Genomic DNA, 17,627 nt, shown 5'->3' with positions numbered 1-17,627 from the left:
CGTATGTAGTTTGTTGTTTCATGTTTCTCCATGTTTCTTACTTAGGAGGAAAGAGAGGCTCTCCCAGAAGACGTTGTGTTTCTTTATTCGATGTCAACCACTACTGAGTCGCCTTAACTTGACCTATACGCCACCATACCCTGATTTAGTATCATCTTACTATTACACAGAGCACTTTACTTTCTTTTTACACTGCACATTCTCCGAGATAAGCCTACATTTTTTCTTGTTTAGTTTTAGCGCAACTAAGTTTGAGTATGAAGGAAAAAGGACAGACATGTTTTGTTGAGTGAAGTGACACTTCCGGTTCCGGTTTTAGGCTCGCGCACATTGAATGAGCGCTCCTGAACTTCTTTACGGCCTTCTTTCGCAAATCCCGCATAATTACGGCTCCGAACATTGCTCTATAATAACTCGGTGCATCTTCGTTCGAAGCTTCATTTCGACGCCTCATTCGTTGTCCTACATGCTCTAAATGGCCTCAAATGATGCGATTTGCGAGAAGTGGTTCGATACCCAGATCCCACGAATCCCAAATCGAGGCACAATTTCCATAGAAATATTGCAGCAACTCCCAAGTTATTTCTTAACTTTATATTTTTCTTAATGCTACGGCTTCCTCAATAACTTTTTTTTTGTTCGACCGAGCGGCAAACGGCGTAAATCGCAAGAACAGAAGCAAGGTAACGACACGGAAAGCATCGCGGACTAAGCCTGAGGTCGCGGGATTGAATCCCGGCCGTAGCGGCCGCATTTCGATGGGGTGCGAAATGCAGGAACGGCCCCGTGTACCGTGTTGGGTGCGTGTTAAAGAACCCCAGGTGGTCGAAATAATCCGGAGTCCCCCACTACGGCGTGCCTCGCAATCATATCGAGGATTCTGGCACTTAAAACCACAGAATTTATTTTAAGCATCACAGCTATAGAAAAGCGCAACATGTGTGCCGCAATGCACTAGCAACCCATAGAATGACGCCAGCACAAACGAATACGAAGGTAAGCCACGCACCGAAAGCACGCAGGAATACCTTTGAGTGCATGCAGAAAGACATGATGTTTGCGAGTGCATCGTGCATTATATAAAGCGAATGCATCGTTGTAGCCTAGACATGCAAGCTCTATCTTACACCGGTGTCGCTTTTGTCACATGGTCACCGTGTGACCGGTCACGTTGTGACTGTGGTCACGCGGTGTCACACGGTCACTTTCGATCACGATTGGGCCTGATCGAAATCGAATTTTTCGATCGCGATCAACAGTGATCGCTGCTTCAGCGGTCGAACGATCCGGATCGAGTTTGGGCGAGGTCAAGAGCATCAGTCGTCGTTAGCGGGTCTAAAGCATTTATCAAATTCGTCTGAATAAACTGGTAAAATTGTAATGTAAAACTACATTATTTTTTTTTCAAGAAAATATTATTTCGTTTGTCATTGCGGGTAAGGCAATGACAAACGAAATATTATCGTCTGCAACTCTCAGAAGTGCATGGTCGTCAGCCTACGATAGCGATTAAGATGTTCGATGGCGATTCGCAGATCGCGATCATCTGGATCAGGATCGAGCAAGATCGCGATTGAAAGCGACAGTGTAGCAGCAATCCATCTGGATCAAGGCTCAATTGGGATCGGGCCCGATCACGATCGAAAGTCACCGTGTGACACCGGTATTACAGAAGTGTACCAGAATATGTAAACTGGAAGAGCAACGCTGGAAGTCGACCCCCTGAGAAGACGTGTTCGACCCAATTGCGCAAAGCTATTCTTTCGTAGGCGACTTCACTCGGCGTAGAATGTCGGCAATGAAACAGTTTGCTGCCTAGGTTACTATTTTTGCCACCGAAGCTGCTGTTCGCATCTACGCTTTCCGACGTAACTTGGCTTTCGTATCATTCAGACGCTCGTTAAAAAGACAGAAAAAAAAAGACAGAACGAAAGGAACGTTCGCGTATGGAAATTTAAGTTCGCACTGAGAAACCCCAGGTGGTCAAAATGAATTCGCATCCCAGTGTCTCTCATAGCCGAAGTTGAGCCTTGGGAGACTCAATCAATCAATCAATCAATCAATCAATGAATGGTAAACGCTATGCTAGGCGGGCGCGACCTCAGTGCGTGCGCGCGACAGTGCTGCGCCCACGCGGGTCGTCAATGTTTCAGCTATATGACGCCATGACCTCTGAGATTTGCGCGCGCCTAGCTGGTTTTATCCAGATCTCGGAGTTCGTGATGATGCTGAACCATAGTAGGCGCGGAAACAGAAACTAAGAACTTGGTGTGCATTCGTAGGACCGTGAGCGAATCTAACTGATCACGTTTCGGATGCTCACCACTGGCGAGTTCATTTCTATGCCAAGATTCACCACAGGAAGTCGACGGGAGGCCTAGACAGGGAACCCTTGAGCGTTAAAGAACAAGTTGTAGGACAGACGGCGACTAAAGACCTCGTTAACGTTTCTCTTTAATATGTGCTATATAAACGGAGATCGGAAATCAGGGCTATTACTCATGCCACTTATCACTGCGCACGTGACACGCGAAACTTGCATGCGATGTTGTTACATGGCGAGTAGAAGCGGTACAGTGGGGGGGCGCTGCATGCAGCACTATACCGCGACGCCTCTGTATACGCTTCTAAGAATACAGCAACGTGGGGGAAATAAATAAGAAAAAATAATAACAAACAGCACGCGGTTGAGCTTGCTCGCCACACTTGTCGTACATTGTTTTCGGTCGTCGCGCCATACGCTTTCTTCATCGGGCGAACGACGACGGCATATATTAGACGCCCCGCGTCACGCCATAATCTAAGGGAACGACAAAGGACGGCACGCAAACCTCGGCGCAGGTCAGGAAAAAAAAAAAAAAAAGCAACGGAAACTCAGCCGTGTTTCGGGGAGTCGGGACCGCAGGAAGGGCTGCGAAGGAAAGGCGATACAGGTGAAAGGGGGACTTGGTCTATAGCCATGGGCGATCAATGAAGTCATGGAAACGGGACAGGCTATAAAGTTGCGCGTCAGCCGAAGCATGCGCATGTGAGGGATATAGCGCGTGCGTCTCAGTGCGTGTGTGCGCGTGCGCGTATGCGTTTGTGCGCGCGCGCGTGTTTTTTATGTTGTCGCCTCGTGTCGCTCAGCGGCGGCCAGGAGCCCGAACGCGTGGTCCCTCATTGATCAGGAAGGCCGACGACCTATCGGTCGCAATGCATCGCCCGCGACGAGGACGGCGATCGACTAAACGCCGGCAATCCGCGAGTCGTTTGCGAAATGCGCGGCGCCGAGACAGGAACGGTGAGGGCTCGGACACTGGGCGGAGAATGTCGCCGGCATGCCAAGACGGGCACGCGCGAAGTATTTTTTCGACCGAGCAAGTTGTACGATTGCGATTCCTAAACGATCCCAGGGGGAAGGAAACAAAATGCTCAAGAGATTTAACGCGGAAAACAACGCCTGCAGAACGCTATAGTTCGCCGGCAGAACAGTACATCTTGTCGGCTCGTGGGAATGCGTGGCCGTATATATGCGCGAGTGCGTGCATCTGCGTGTAGACAGAGTCAATGCGAAGATGAGCGGAGAGATACATCTCTAATGACTCACAGTTCAGGGTATCATAGTGTGTTCAAAAGAGTACAAGGAGAAATTCCAGAGCGTTGCAGCGTACAAGTGTCAGAAACCAATACTCCGCTATAAACAGAACTCCACACGCGGCAACGTCGTAAACTCAATTGCACGGCGAACGGGTAGATGTGATCATTGTAATAAAGACGGCGTATGAATCCTCACAGGGCTATCGTGAATGAAGTTCTCGCTGCAGGTGCGATAATCTTCCTTCTTTCTTTTTTTCTTTTTTTTTTCTGCCACGATACTTACAGGCCTGCAGCTTGCGTGCGCCGTAAACGCGGCTCCATTAAACGCCCCGCTAAAGCTTTTCAGTTGAACGGCTTGGGAGGCCGGGAGAGAAAGAGGCGGTAAAACCGTTTCAAGGCTATGCGCGTTTGTTGCGACGAACAACGTCTATTATAAGGTTACGCGCGGCTTCACAAATTAAATGGCAAAACGACGCCCACAAAGAGAGGCTAATAATCAATGTAAGAAAAACCAAAACAATGGCCGAGTCGACCACGCCCTGCGTACACACATGAAAAATCAATGCCTGAAAAGCGCGGTCACTATATAGTCATGCCACAGGTTATGCGTGAAGAGGGTATACGTTCCAGTAGAGGTTATACGTGCGCTGTTGGAGACATTGATTGAACACTTCGCGTGAGCGCCTAATGAGGGGCCTATAGGATAGTACGCTTAGCGTAAAGAGCTAGGCGCATTATACCCGACACGTTTGCAAAAACGCGCGTTTAGTTTGGAGCGGCACGCGAAAAAACGCCGCAAGCGATTCGACAGTGTCCCTTTAACTTTAATGCTAAGGTTATCGTCCGGAGAAACGAATGCACCCCGGAGTTGAGAACATCTGACCGTCATAAGCGGCAACGAACCTTGTAAAAAAAAAAAAAACAATCACTTTCTACAAGATCATATTCGGCGCATCTTTAGCGTAGTGGCGTAAGAAATGAAGATAGGTACACTGTGCGGGACATTTTACCTTGCGAACATTAAGTTACCTCATAGATGGTGTCACTAGTTCTGCGTCTTAAATGGTGTGAAAGCCCTTGTCAAGCCTTGATGGGTTTTTGCTTTCACCCCAAAGCATCACTGTTGTGACTGTTGTACTGTCTCCTCTGGTGTTGAAATAAACTGATTTGATTTGATTTGAAATCGCACCTTTAGCCACGCCTTCCTTGGAGTAACACAGGCCTGGCCAATCTCGAAGGCCAAGCTTTCGTGTATACTGTAAGCGCCGGAAGTCTCACGTCATGGTCGCCATGTAGTCCGCACCACTTGCTGACGGTGTTTAACATCCCAGAGTTGCACAGAGGGCTGTGGGAGACGCCTCCGTGAAAAGATTTTAAAAGAGAGAGAGAGAGAGAGAACAGAAAAAGTTCAAATGTCTGCGATTCATCAAAGCGCACCTAAGTGGCCAGTCATGTCTACATACCGCGGCCGTAAAGCTAGCAAACGACTGAGCTCCCCTTCAGCATTAATATGCTGGAGCTAACTGCGCGCCACCGCGGATAGGTTCACCGTTATAGGCGAACCCACGCAACGACGTAAAACAAATAAACGAAAACGCCGAACCACAACAACCGATGATCAGGGCTCGTATTCACAAGAGGCTCTTACGCTAGTATGGTTCGTAAAAGAAAATTCAAGTCTATTATGATGCTGAACATTTTATTAGTGAAGCAGGCCGGCCAATAGCAAAGAGCACTTAGAACGAAAAGCTTCGCGAATTCGGCCTCAGTTCCTCACTCCGGCGCGGTAGCCTCGAAACCGTTTGGTCTCCGGGTCTGAGACGAGAGCGCCGGGGGTATCGAATCCGAGCACGCAGAGGGTAATGCCAAGATGGAAGCCACGTGAGCCACGCCAGAGGGCATCGCAGGAGGGGCTGCTGTCACAACAGCTGCGCCCCCTCCCCCCCCCCCCCCCCGCGGCAAGCTCACACAAAGGCACGGATATATATATATATATATATATATATATATATATATATATATATATATATATATATATATATATATATATATATATACCCTAGCAGTGGCGGCACAAATTGAATCAAGTTCCGCGGACCTGACAGGGCGCAGCTGTGCGAGACACTTGCCTGGCTCTCTTCCGACACTTCTAGCTCTCTTCACTTTCTGTTATGATGATGATTATTATTATACCAAGCTGCAATTTCAACCTATATTTCTTTTACCGCGAGGCTGGGACTGTAGCAAAAGCGGCGTCTACACAGAAGTACTATACCGGGACAGAAGCAATTAAGTGGTGACGTCCAAAAAGAAATACTGCCGACGCTTCGCATGAAAGGCAATATCCGGAGAGGCCCCCACAGCGGCGTTCTGTGTCTCGTCGGTCGAGATGGCCGCCGCGAACGCTGCCAAAACATTTCGACGAGCCGTAAACCGAGCCAACTTCTACAGCTCAAGAACCGCGCGGAAAAAAAAAAAAAAAAAAACTGACAGAACAGCGGATACAATAGGCAGCCAGGGGCAGCTTTCGCGTGCCGCGATCGATGTCTGTGACGTCTGCTTTGACTCATTTCACAGTTTCAACATTCTTGGAGACCGGCGCACAGTGAACATTACAGAGAGCATTAGCAACTTAACGTGAGAATTAAGAGAAAAAAAAATAGCGGCTGGCACTGTGGAGTCCTTACGAAGCTGCAGGGACATTGCCAAATGTCGTACAGGCTACAGCCAGTACACTGCCAGCACCCTGGCACTGAGCCACGTTCTCATTCGCCGTTACTCCGGACATGGGCGTCATTAGGAGCCCACGCGGGCGAAGAGTAGGCAGAGAAGAAATAAGAGAAAAAGGTGAACAAAGATTGAAGGAAAAAGAAGAAAAAAAAAAAGCAAACCTTCGATGTGGCCAGCCGAAAATGAAACAGAATACGAAGCCTCGCGCGAAATAGGTCCGCAAAAGAAATCCTTGTACAATAGCCTGACGACGGAGTCAGAACGGCCGTACGACTGCTCCTCCTCCTAACTACTAGTAACGAATAGAAAAGGCAGGAATAAGCGAAAGAATAAAGCGTGCCTCGGTAGCGGACCAGTAATGCGGATCTCACGAGGCCCGAACGACACGGGCATAAACCGCTGCCGTTAAATGTAGACGAGAGAGAGAGAGAGTGTGTGTGTGTATGTGAGATGAGGAAGGAGATAATGACATGTCCACTGCTTCAACAACATCCTCGGACAGTGGCCCTAGGCTGCACCAGTTCAGTGCAGCGCATCGGTGTGATCCAGAGTACACAAGCGCGCCGATAGACGTTCGCCTTCACATACTTGCCAGCCTTAGAATTTGAAATAAATACCTTGAACAATCGTAACACACACACACGCGCGCGCGCACACGCACATGAAGTTTGGTGCGAAATAATAATAAAAAAATGTTTCATTGCTGAAGACGTTGACTGTTCAATTATTGAAGATTCGCAGGCGTTCTTCTGTAGAACACTCTGCACTGACAACAGGCACCCTGCCCTGTAGTCTCAGCATGCTGTGAGAACGATCTCTACCACAAATGTTTACGAAGCGTATTCTAGTAATGTTCACGTAATATTCATGCAACAGTGGCGGAATTTCGGCTGCCGTTATATAATGGCGTAACTGCTGCATGAGTAGGCCTGTATAATAGACAAGTCCGGAAAATCAGGCTAGACAGGACCGGCCAGGCGACTGCATTTGCATTCTTTCGGAACAAGTTCTGCCCCGAACAGGGGGCAAATGAAAAATCGTAATATTACTCTTGTCAATGCCATAATCGTAAGCAAGCACTGAAAATTGGCCATTCTACGATAAAATGGTAAAATCTTGGCAGGTGTGCCTTCAGTATGCGGTGCCACGAAGAAATCGCAGCGAGAACGGCGTTTCCTGCACAACCAGATGCTCTATTAAGATTTAGATTTAATAAAGCAAGCTAAAATTAAGCTAGCGGGTTCATACCCCCAATATCATAACAATCCTCAAAACAAATATTTGAGAAATTATTCCAAATCCTGGAAGAATTAAAATACATACTTCAGGAAAAAACCTAAAGAAGTGTTGATATAACATTGGCTCTCCCCCTATGGACGCGAATGTTCTAAAGTAATCAGCGCGCTTCTGTTAACCATCTTCGACGAACACTGCAGCTTTGCATGCGTCCCGCTCAACTAAAAAGACAGTGTTCGCTATTTTTCTTAAGCATGAAATGCTTTTAGCTCCCGTTGTCGGCGACCTTTCAAGTGACCTTCAGTCAAAAGCAAGAGCCGTTATTCGGGCACTCAAACGAGAACATCCGGGCAGCGTTGCGAGAACAAAACGAGATCACCCGGGCAAACAGTCAAAAGTTAAGAAAATGCGCTCTCGGCCCCCAACCCCTTGTACAGGACCGCATTACATACGCTAGCTATTGCTCAAAGTAGTTACAAAAAAAAAAAAAAAAATACTGCTTCCGAGTTCTTCCTAACGTTTGTTCCCAATATCACTCAAGCTGTAACTTCTAGTAGGCTGAAGGTTTATTTGTCATTTCCAATAGCGACGTTCAAAAGGCAGATAAAGTGCATTATACACTTCATTGTCATCGTTTGACGCTGAGACAGAGTTGCTTGTGCTCTTTTCAACGCCAGCGGTCCGTGAGATCTGCGGCGCGGATTCTGCGCCGCCTCGTTCGAGAGAGGGCGCCACGCTGCGTGACCAGGCCGGCAGCAGTCCGGCGCGGCGCGTATGGTTGCTTGGCCGAGACTTGTGACGAGGTTCAGTTCAAAACAGGTTCAGTCTCGGCCCAGTAAGCTTTCAAGCATGCGTCGCGGCACCAATATGCTTTGCCGGTAGCTATTTCATGCTTACATCTACTCTCGATTACGGGAGGGCGAGCTTTTTTTTTTTTTTTCGGAGAATCTGATGTTTAATTCCGTTTCCGAAAGTAGAATGAGCATGCTGTACAGGATCGTGGACATAAGGCTTCAAGGACATTCTCAAGTTAAATATTAAATTATTAAAAAATAATATGCTATTGAAAATTAAATAGCCTGTTCCGTTAGCACACATCCCTCGAAAATTTCGCTCGCCTTTTAGCAGTCATTGTATCTCTTCAATGTATCCTGTGTGGAGACTGCCTTATTCATTTAATTATACAAGGCTGGGTCCACCTACAGCAAGCAAGACCCCTCCACCTGCTTTCACTGTTTCTTAAGAAACTCAATTCACGTTGGTAGTTCGCGAGTCGCCCCTATGTGCTGCTTCCAGTGCACTGCCTAAGTGCTTTGCGCTTCGGTGGCAAGCTTGTCTTTTTGTAAGAGCTTCCTCTTTAGCTTCTAAATTCACTTGTTATGTTAAAATTTTTCATAGAGAAATGATGCGAGTATCTATTATTAATGTGAAGTATTTGATGTTTTATAGCATAGAGTTCCCGTTATTTCTCTCTAGCGGCGAGTTGCATTTCATCGGAAACGCACCGTTTCTGGAGATTTCTTTGTTGTTGATTTACAAAAACAAAAATAAAAAAGAAAGGTTATTGGTTTCTTTGTTCTTTTGATTTGCGATTACAGGGCTTTATTCATTTTTTAAGCAAGCCAACTTACGATTATCTTCGCTATAGCTTTTGAGTACTGAGAAGATCGAAAAACATCATTGCGCGCCTTCCCAGTTTGATTCGGACAATCTGCTCTCTTCTCGTTTAGCTAAAAAATATCCTGTAGTCTACGTTGTTATGGTTAATTTCAGGCCACATCTGCATCGACTTTTCGAGGCTGCCTTATTCGTTCAAACTCGAAATGGATGCGAAGTTTCGCATAAAACTAAGCTCTTTTAAAAATAGTTGCTTTTACCACAGTGTTTAGCATATATCACGTGCCTGCTCTTTCCTGCCTTCTATAATAAGTATAACATAACAGCTCTACATTTTGCATGTGTTCTCGGGCGCGCAAACGTTCGCACAAAAGTCACATGACTCCCGTAATGATACTTCGATGTGGCATGTGCTTACAAAAGCGTAAAGCTTCCTTCGAACATCGGCGCCCTTGCGGACTGAAACCAAACTTCACTCATACCAAGAGCGAGTCCCAGTGGTTCCGTCACAAAAATGAGATGAGCGGAAAAGGCGCATTTCTCCGTTATAAACCCACATCTCCGCATTTCTCCGTTATTTAACCCACATCTCCACACACAGAGTTCCAATGGTCACACAAAAATGGCCAGTCGAACCATCGAAAGTTTCTGCAATAAGTCAGCCTTGGCAAAAAGTGGGAGAAGTTCCCATGAGCTATGTCAGTGAGGCGATTTCAGTGCATCACGAAGCGACGCCTCGCTGTCAATTTCTAAAGGATGTTGCCCATTCAGTGACGCGGCCTCTTAGCAATCGCCGCCGACAGACGATGCTAGTGGTCGACGTACCTAATTCCTGGACATGCAAGCACGACCACTACGACGACGACGACGACAAACAACAACAGCGGAAACAAGTAGAAGAGACAGAGAGATAGCAAAACTTCGCAGAAGTCATTTAAGGCTTCAATACCCCTTAATATCCTGTCAGTTTACCTCCCCTGCCATCTTTCCTCAGCGTAGGGTAGCAAACCGAACCTTCTCGCCTGGTTAACCTCCCTGCCTTTTCCCTTTTCTTCTTCTTCTTCTTCTTCTCTCTCTCTCTCTCTTAGTTTTATTTTACTGTTCTATGCAGACACATTTAAGCATGCATTGGCAGCCGGGGCTCCTACTTAGCGCGCCAAAATTTCGAGCTCGCGAGCTTGCACGCCTGCCATCGTCTGCTAACAAACTAGATCTGCGCGCACTCAATTCATAAGCATCCCCGAGCCAATTCGCCAAGTTAAGCTCCGTCTTCAAAGGAAAGCTCGATGAATGCTGCATTGAACTGTTGAAATAAACAGGGATTCCAAGAAGGTAAATACGTATAGCACGCGCTTGCTTAACTACAACTACAACAAGAAATAGAAAATAAAATAGAAAGCAAGAAAGGGTCACGTACATCGTGCGAGCAGAAAGAGCAAGAAAAGAAATAAAAGATACGTGTTTGCATACTACGCATGCCGGTCGTGATGGAACAGCGCCGAGTTGATACGCGCGGCGCACGGTTCTTTTCCGAGGAAACACCCACCCATGCAGGCGCACGCGAACAGCTGAGCAGGAGAGGAGAGGCGCACGCGATTAACAAACACTCGCGTGACCGGGACGAAACGAAAGGTCGCGAATAACCGGCAACATATGAAAAAATAAAAGAAAATTGAGGAAGGAAAACGCTAGAGAAAGCGCGAAACGAACGGGACAGGCGGCTTCCCCCAAGGTTGTCACGAACGGGAAACGCACACCCAGGCGCAAGGAAGAGCGAGAGAGATAAAAAAAAGAAAGAAAGAAAATGAAGTGTGGACGACTAGCCGGAAATAAAAGCTACAATGTTCTCGTCAGACCCACAACAATGGACTGGCGGCAGTTCTTGCCTACATAACCATCGGCTAATGTGAAACGGTAGGCTGCTAACCAGTAGGGAATAAAAAAAAAATAAAAAAATAGGAGAGGTGGGACACAATTGTGTTCCCATCAGTTATATATCTTTTACCTACGGAGTACAATGTTCAAACGACGCCATGCTGCAAAGGAACGAACCGTCGAAGATAAAGATAGAAAAGAAGGCAAATCAAACAAAAGTGGAAGGGGGCCGCTGGGGTAAGATTGAGGCGCTGGAGGAAACGGTCGAAGAGAACGAGGGTGACGGGAAGCTTGAGGCGGAATCGTCGAATAGCGTGCTGCGTTGGAGTTGCAGTGAGCGAGCGCGCGCGTTACGTTTCAGTTTACGTTTCCGTTCCGGAAGCGCATGCTCGGAAACGTATACTACCACAACGTACAGAGCGCGGGGTAGTTAGTAGTCAGGCCGCGTTGTGTAACAGTCGATATCCTCTCTATGTTTTTTCTAAATTTTTTTTTTTGTTTCATCCCGTGTTCGTCGTCACTTTTTCTCTCACCGGATAGACGCATGAATCCAAAGGGCAAGTGCGCCCAGTAGTCACGCGATCAAACAATCTCGTGAAACAAAGAGAGGTGAGGTGGGGGGGGGGGGGGGGGGGAGAGGCATAGACGCGCGGACATCAGGGAGCGTGCCCGGTCCCATCGGCCGCGGGCGATCGATAAAGGCGGCCCCATACAGCGGAAGGAAGAACAAAATGAAGGTGCGTGCATTTATAAAGGCGAGATGCTGGCCGGCGGCCAGCGATCGAACGGTATGTTGGAAAAGCGGACTTAGAGCCCCAGCTGCGGGCCAAGCGGCCATTAAACTGATGTGGCGCGCTGTGTGTCCGCTGACGTGAGTGGCTAACTGTCGGCACGTGCTGCAAGGCGCCGTCACATCTGCGTGGACTGAGGTTATAGACGGATACAGAAGAGTACACGCGGTTACGCCCGAGGCTACCCGTCCTTACCACACTGCTCCACGGAGCGCTTTGGAGGAGCCTAGCCGGTACGGCTTTGCGAACGCCGTGTCAGCAGTGAGCCTACGGTTAAAGAAACATTTAATTTGCGTTTCTTATCAATATAAAAAAAAATAGTGCGCATGTAAGAAAGAAGAGCGATTTTAAGTTGGTTTAACGTACGGGACATCTCTTTTTACGTTTCCAAGTAAAAGTAAAGTGTCAAATTCGCTAAGTGCAAATACGTACAATTTTTCATAGAACTTACCATGAAAATAATTTGTAAAATTGTGATTAGCTACGGACGATAAGTGTTGAAAATGCCCTGGCCTCCATTCTGGCGAACTACGACGGCGCTTGTCAGTGGACTATTTCTGCGAACAAAATCAGATTTCTTTAGCTCGCAGTAGGAGACGCTCGGAAATATAGAAAAATCCAGATTGACTCCTTTCTGCACTTTAAACTGTGACACGTAATGTGGCCAACCGTATATGCCGGTCAGTGTCCCTCGTTCGGAGGGGAGGGGGGGGGGGAGGGGAGGGGCAGCCGTCTCTTCCCCACATTATGTGGGGATGTATATATGGGCCACCGAACATAAACTGGCCCGTGATACTGACCTCACTCAGGGAACCTTGGGAGGCCGTCCTCGGTCGAGCTGACTTGGAGTTTAAGAAGGGTCTCTTAGACCAGGCTGCGCATACGGCAACGGCCACTGGAGTCCTGGACTAGGGACCCACCTTTCCCGCTCCCTTGTATTTCCTATTCATGAAATAAAGTTTTTCAATAACAAATTGGCTTGATCTTGAAAAGCTGTTTGAATGTCAATAGCATACTACATATTGTTCTGAGGGCAGGTGCTCAGTATTGACAATATCTGCAAGCTTTTATTTTTTTTTATGAGCTTTCACCATGAACAACAATGGAATAAAACTATTCACCTTTGGAAGTTCCAGAATCCAAACATTGTGCAAATTTTCAAGAGAGCATATCAAAGCTTTAAGGTATATACAATAAAAGTGCGCCCAAATACAAGTGCGGACTGAACACACTTGTCTAGAGTGGTTAAATGGCCGGCTGCGGACGGCGCCAGTGTCTGTACATGTATTTAGCATTCGTATGCATCTTATTGTGCACATGAGCTTGTATCATGCTTTATTTGTTGTACCTGCAGTGATGTAAGCATTTTTTGATATACGAGTATTGCACCAGAGTAATTTATTCAACTTTATGCTGAAATGTACAAAATGTGGCCACCCAGTAGTAATGGCGACTATAGCAATTAGTATTGGCAAGAAATGTGATGCAGACCCAATGCAGTTGTTGGAATGGACATGAGGCGAAGCTTGCATGCAGCGGTCATTTAAATTCTAAAAAAAAAAAAAAAAACTAACCGCAATGTGTACAATTGTCTATATTTTCATCCTATGCAACACGAGCTTCTGTGCAACGTTTGCTTATGCACCGTACAGGTCACAACTTTAATGTCATGTAATATATGCAAAGGTCAGCAAACTCCTCAGGAGTCAGAACAGTAAGACTTAGGCGGACCCGTGAGACTGAGTTCGTGTAAGCCTGGTAGAGTAGAATACTGGGGAGCCTGCACACACATGTCATTCAATCACACCATGGAATATATAAGTAAGCACCTGCATCTCACCAATCAAATAAAAAGAAGATTCAGATACGCAAATGTCATACTGTCTTTGTATATTTTGCAAGTTGCATGATACTTTAATAGTAGAGGCAGTGATGACAGCATATGGTTATATACCTCAGGGTCGTCCAATTTTCTAGCATCGATCTTCCCGTTTTTGTTCTGTTCTGCTATACATGATTTGCTGCGGAGTGATTGAGGTAAAGAAAGTACCTCGGCTAGCCCCTTTCTCTGTTGTACAGAAATAAATATTAAGAAATAAAAAAAATTACAAAACGAACTAATAAACTTAACAGCGCTGCAACGGAGAGTTTAGTGTTCGTCTGTTCACGCCGGCTTCTAGCCGCTATATCTTTTTTCCAGAAACAAGCCGTGCCTATTGAAGGCGCCTGAGAATGGGGCCACAAGTGGTCGTTAACAAAAACGGGCGAGGCCGAACCGTTTTCAAAATCTTCGTTGGGCAGTCGTAGCTCCCTTGACTGATCAAACAGCGCATCACTCCTAGAACGCCTGGCAAACTGCACGACAATGTTATCGGGCTTCCATTTCTACGGAACGTGATGACGTCAAAACAAGCGTCACAGGTACACCAGAGATTACTTCGAACTCACATACAACCGCTTCCGACATTTACATTAAGTTTTTTTCTTTCAATTCCCTTGATTTCAATTGTACACATGTACTGCTCCGAGATCAGTTGGCAAGACTCGGTATCGGCGAGACGTTTTCTGCTTCTGTCAAGCTCGATGGGCACGAAACGCGCTGTTCTCATTCAGACTCGCATTTACAGCTTTGATAGGAATCGTGATCATGGCTCATTCCTCCCAAGATGCCATTAAATGTACCTCATGCTGCGGGTCTCTTCACGGAATTCGGTTCGAATCGCATGCAGGTACCGACCGCTCAGCGGTCCTAGTGAAGCCTTAATTTCAAGGCGTTAGCTCTAGCTTCCTGTAAGCCATTCGTTGCCTTCTGCATTATGAGCGCCTCGGTGCCCACAAAACTCATAAAGAAAGCAGATATACCCGCCGTGATTGCTCAGTGGTTATGGTGTTGGGCTGCTGAGCACGAGGTCGAGGGATCGAATCCCGGCCACGGCGGCCGCATTTCGATGGGGGCGAAATGCAGAAAGCACCCGTGTACTTACGTTTAGGTGCACGTTAAAAAAGCCCAGGTGGTCCAAATTAATCCGGAGTCCCCCACTACGGCGTGCCTCATAATCAGACGGTGGTTTTGGTACGTTAAACCCCATAATTTGTTGGGCTACTGAGCACGAGGTCGCGGGATCGAATCCCGGCCACGGAGGCCGCATTTTGATGGGGGCGAAATGCGAAAACACCCGTGTACTTAGTTAGGTGCACGTTAAAGAACCCCAGGTGATCCAAATTTCCGGAGTCCCCCACTACGGCATGCGTCATAATCAGATCGTGGTTTTGGCACGTAAAACCCCATAATTTAAGAAAGCAGATACTTCGCATACGCTACATCAGAGTCACGGCAGCAGTGGCAGGAAAGATCGAGTAGGCAGAACTTTACGGACAGAACAAAAAAATCTCAACCAACCTGCAAACGTAAAAGAAAAACCGTCAGGATGCGTCGGTCACGCCACCAGTGCTAGCAAAGATCTCGTTTGGCGTCCGAGCAGGTCCCTTTGTTTTAAAGCATTCGACGGTCGATGCTGGCGCCGCTGAATATGCGCAGAAGTGTGATTTGACTTTTGCGCAGAGGGTTCAGCAGCACGACGACGTCCATGCATTGCTCTTCAGAGTGCGTAAAAATGTAAGCCGGGCAGGTGCCGGCAGCTCCGACTGCAAACGCGAAAAAGATATTAAGGTTCGTGTGGAAAGGGAAAGGTTGGCGCTAACTTCTGCAGCCCTTGAGGGAGCACGGCTCAGCGCCAAGATAAAACGTCAAGTTGTGCCCGTCGCGTTGCCACTGCTGGCAAGAACTTCCGCTTCTTGCCGATGTTGCGATAAGGAGCGGAACGCCGCATCAGTGAACCCTCAGCGGAGGATATAGTTTCAAAACTGGAAAATTATTGAAAAATAATATATATATATATATATATATATATATATATATATATATATATATATATATATATATACGCAAATCCAACGCGCATTTCTGGGATATATATATATATATATATATATATATATATATATATATATATATATATATATATATATACGCAAATCCAACGCGCATTTCTGGGATATACAGGGTGTTTCAGCGAGCACTTTCAAAAATTCTGCAAGGTTGCCTGCGGCAGATAGCACAATTCCAGTTCACGAGCTGATCTTCCGCCGTAGCCCCGGCTGCCGGGGCCGCCGGGGCCGCCGGGGACCTTCTCCGTCGGCGTCGCCGCCGCTGAGAGGCGGCCCTGAAAAGTTCGGAGCTAGAAGACCAGCTCTGGGCCGTCCGGCAAGCCGGAGATGCTGCCCGAGTCCAAGGACTTGGAGCGGACACCTGAGGCCACTAACAGCAAAGTGCCGGCTCTTTAAATAAAGTTTATTTCTTCTTCTATGTTCATTTTAAAACAACTGGTTTAGGCGCGTGCAATCTCGTGAAAGATTCATGTACTGCACAGACCACAACGTTAAATTCATACACAGTGTTTACACTTACGAACTACACCGTTCACAAGCTATGCAGAAATTCAACCAGCAGTTCAGGTGGATCCACACAGCGACACGTTCGCGACGTTTGCTCCTTGTTGGGGGTAGAATGGTATGTAAATTTGACTTGCAGAGAGAGAGAGAGAGATAGAGAGAGAGAAAGACGATTAGCGATTTAGCGGTAACTGCGAGAGAAACGCATTAGCATTAATTCGCACCTCTTTCAAGTCGCGGATACAGTATTTAAACCGCGGTTCACCCCATTGCAAAACGTTGTTCAGGAGCTCACTCGACACACGTTCTGCCTCTTCGAGGAGCAAAGTCAGTTGCACTATATATATATATATATATATATATATATATATATATATATATATATATATATATATATAACATAAAAAGCCAACAACAATGAAACGAAGGAAAGCATAGGGGAAATTATTTGCAGTTCTTAATTGAACTGAAGATATGATAAATAAATGAAAATGAAAGTGTATGAAAAAACAAAATGTCACAGTTTCGCCCTAAGGGCGAAGCAATGAATGCGATAGCAACACAGCAATGTCATACGATGTAAGGTGAGCGGCTTTGGTAGCAATATGAATTGTAGTAAACATAAGCTGATTAAGTAAGCAGGTGTGCTGCGGCGTAAGTAGACCGACATGAAGAGAGACTCGATGACCACGAGAAGGCGCGTGTGAAACGGTGGTGTTGATGAGAAGCGCTTCCCGTGGGCAGCGCGTGCGAAGGGACACACCTGTAGCGCTGCACTGCCGATCTGGGCAGCATTACATGTGTAGCGTGCGTTGGAAAATGTGGCCCGACTATTACTAACTGAATGAACAAGCGTGGTGTGAGCGCGCACAAACAAACATGAATAGATCACACTGAATTACTGCAGACGACTGTCAAAACGCTGGCCGCAAGCCCATACGCTGCAGCGGGCGAAAATACGTGCGGTCTATCGCTTCAACAGAAACTGAGCGGCGAATGCACAGTGCATAAAGATCAGAGCCGTGTGGAGATAAGAGACGGTGCGGTCGAGCGACGAGCGCGGTTGTTGGCAGAGTAGAAGTGCGCCCCCCCCCCCCCCCCCCACTCCCTCCGGCGCTGGCTTCCTGCTTCCTTGCTTGCGCGTGGGAGAGATAAGAGACTGTGTGGACGAGCGACGAGCGCGGTTGTTGGCAGAGAAGTGCCCCCCTGCTCCCTCCGGCGCTGGCTTTCCGCTTCCTTGCTTGCGCGTGGGAGATTGAGTGCGTTCGCTCTCTGTGATAGCGGGCGTCCCCGCACGCTTCCGCTGGGGCATACGACGCGCGGCGAAGATTTTATCTATACGGAACC

General features: G+C 47.1%; 1 protein-coding gene across 4 annotated transcripts in view; it reads right to left on the bottom strand.

Moving 5' to 3' along the window:
• LOC119455793 (beta-1,3-galactosyltransferase 1) overlaps nt 1–17,627 on the bottom strand; it is a 123,933-nt gene that overhangs the window by 28,140 nt on the left and 78,166 nt on the right. The window contains exon 2 of one of the 4 annotated variants that reach the window (XM_049669305.1): nt 12,629–12,770. The exons of 2 other annotated variants lie outside the window; for them this stretch is intronic. The gene's annotated coding sequence lies outside the window, so the exon portion shown is untranslated. Of the gene's footprint in view, nt 1–12,628; nt 12,771–15,228; nt 15,467–17,627 lie in introns of those variants that run through there. One more of the 4 variants, XM_049669306.1, reaches the window with a different exon arrangement.

The sequence above is a fragment of the Dermacentor silvarum genome, chromosome 6 (assembly GCF_013339745.2).
Source record: "Dermacentor silvarum isolate Dsil-2018 chromosome 6, BIME_Dsil_1.4, whole genome shotgun sequence".
Lineage (NCBI taxonomy): Eukaryota > Metazoa > Arthropoda > Arachnida > Ixodida > Ixodidae > Dermacentor > Dermacentor silvarum.
This window is presented reverse-complemented; position numbering and strand designations above follow the sequence as displayed.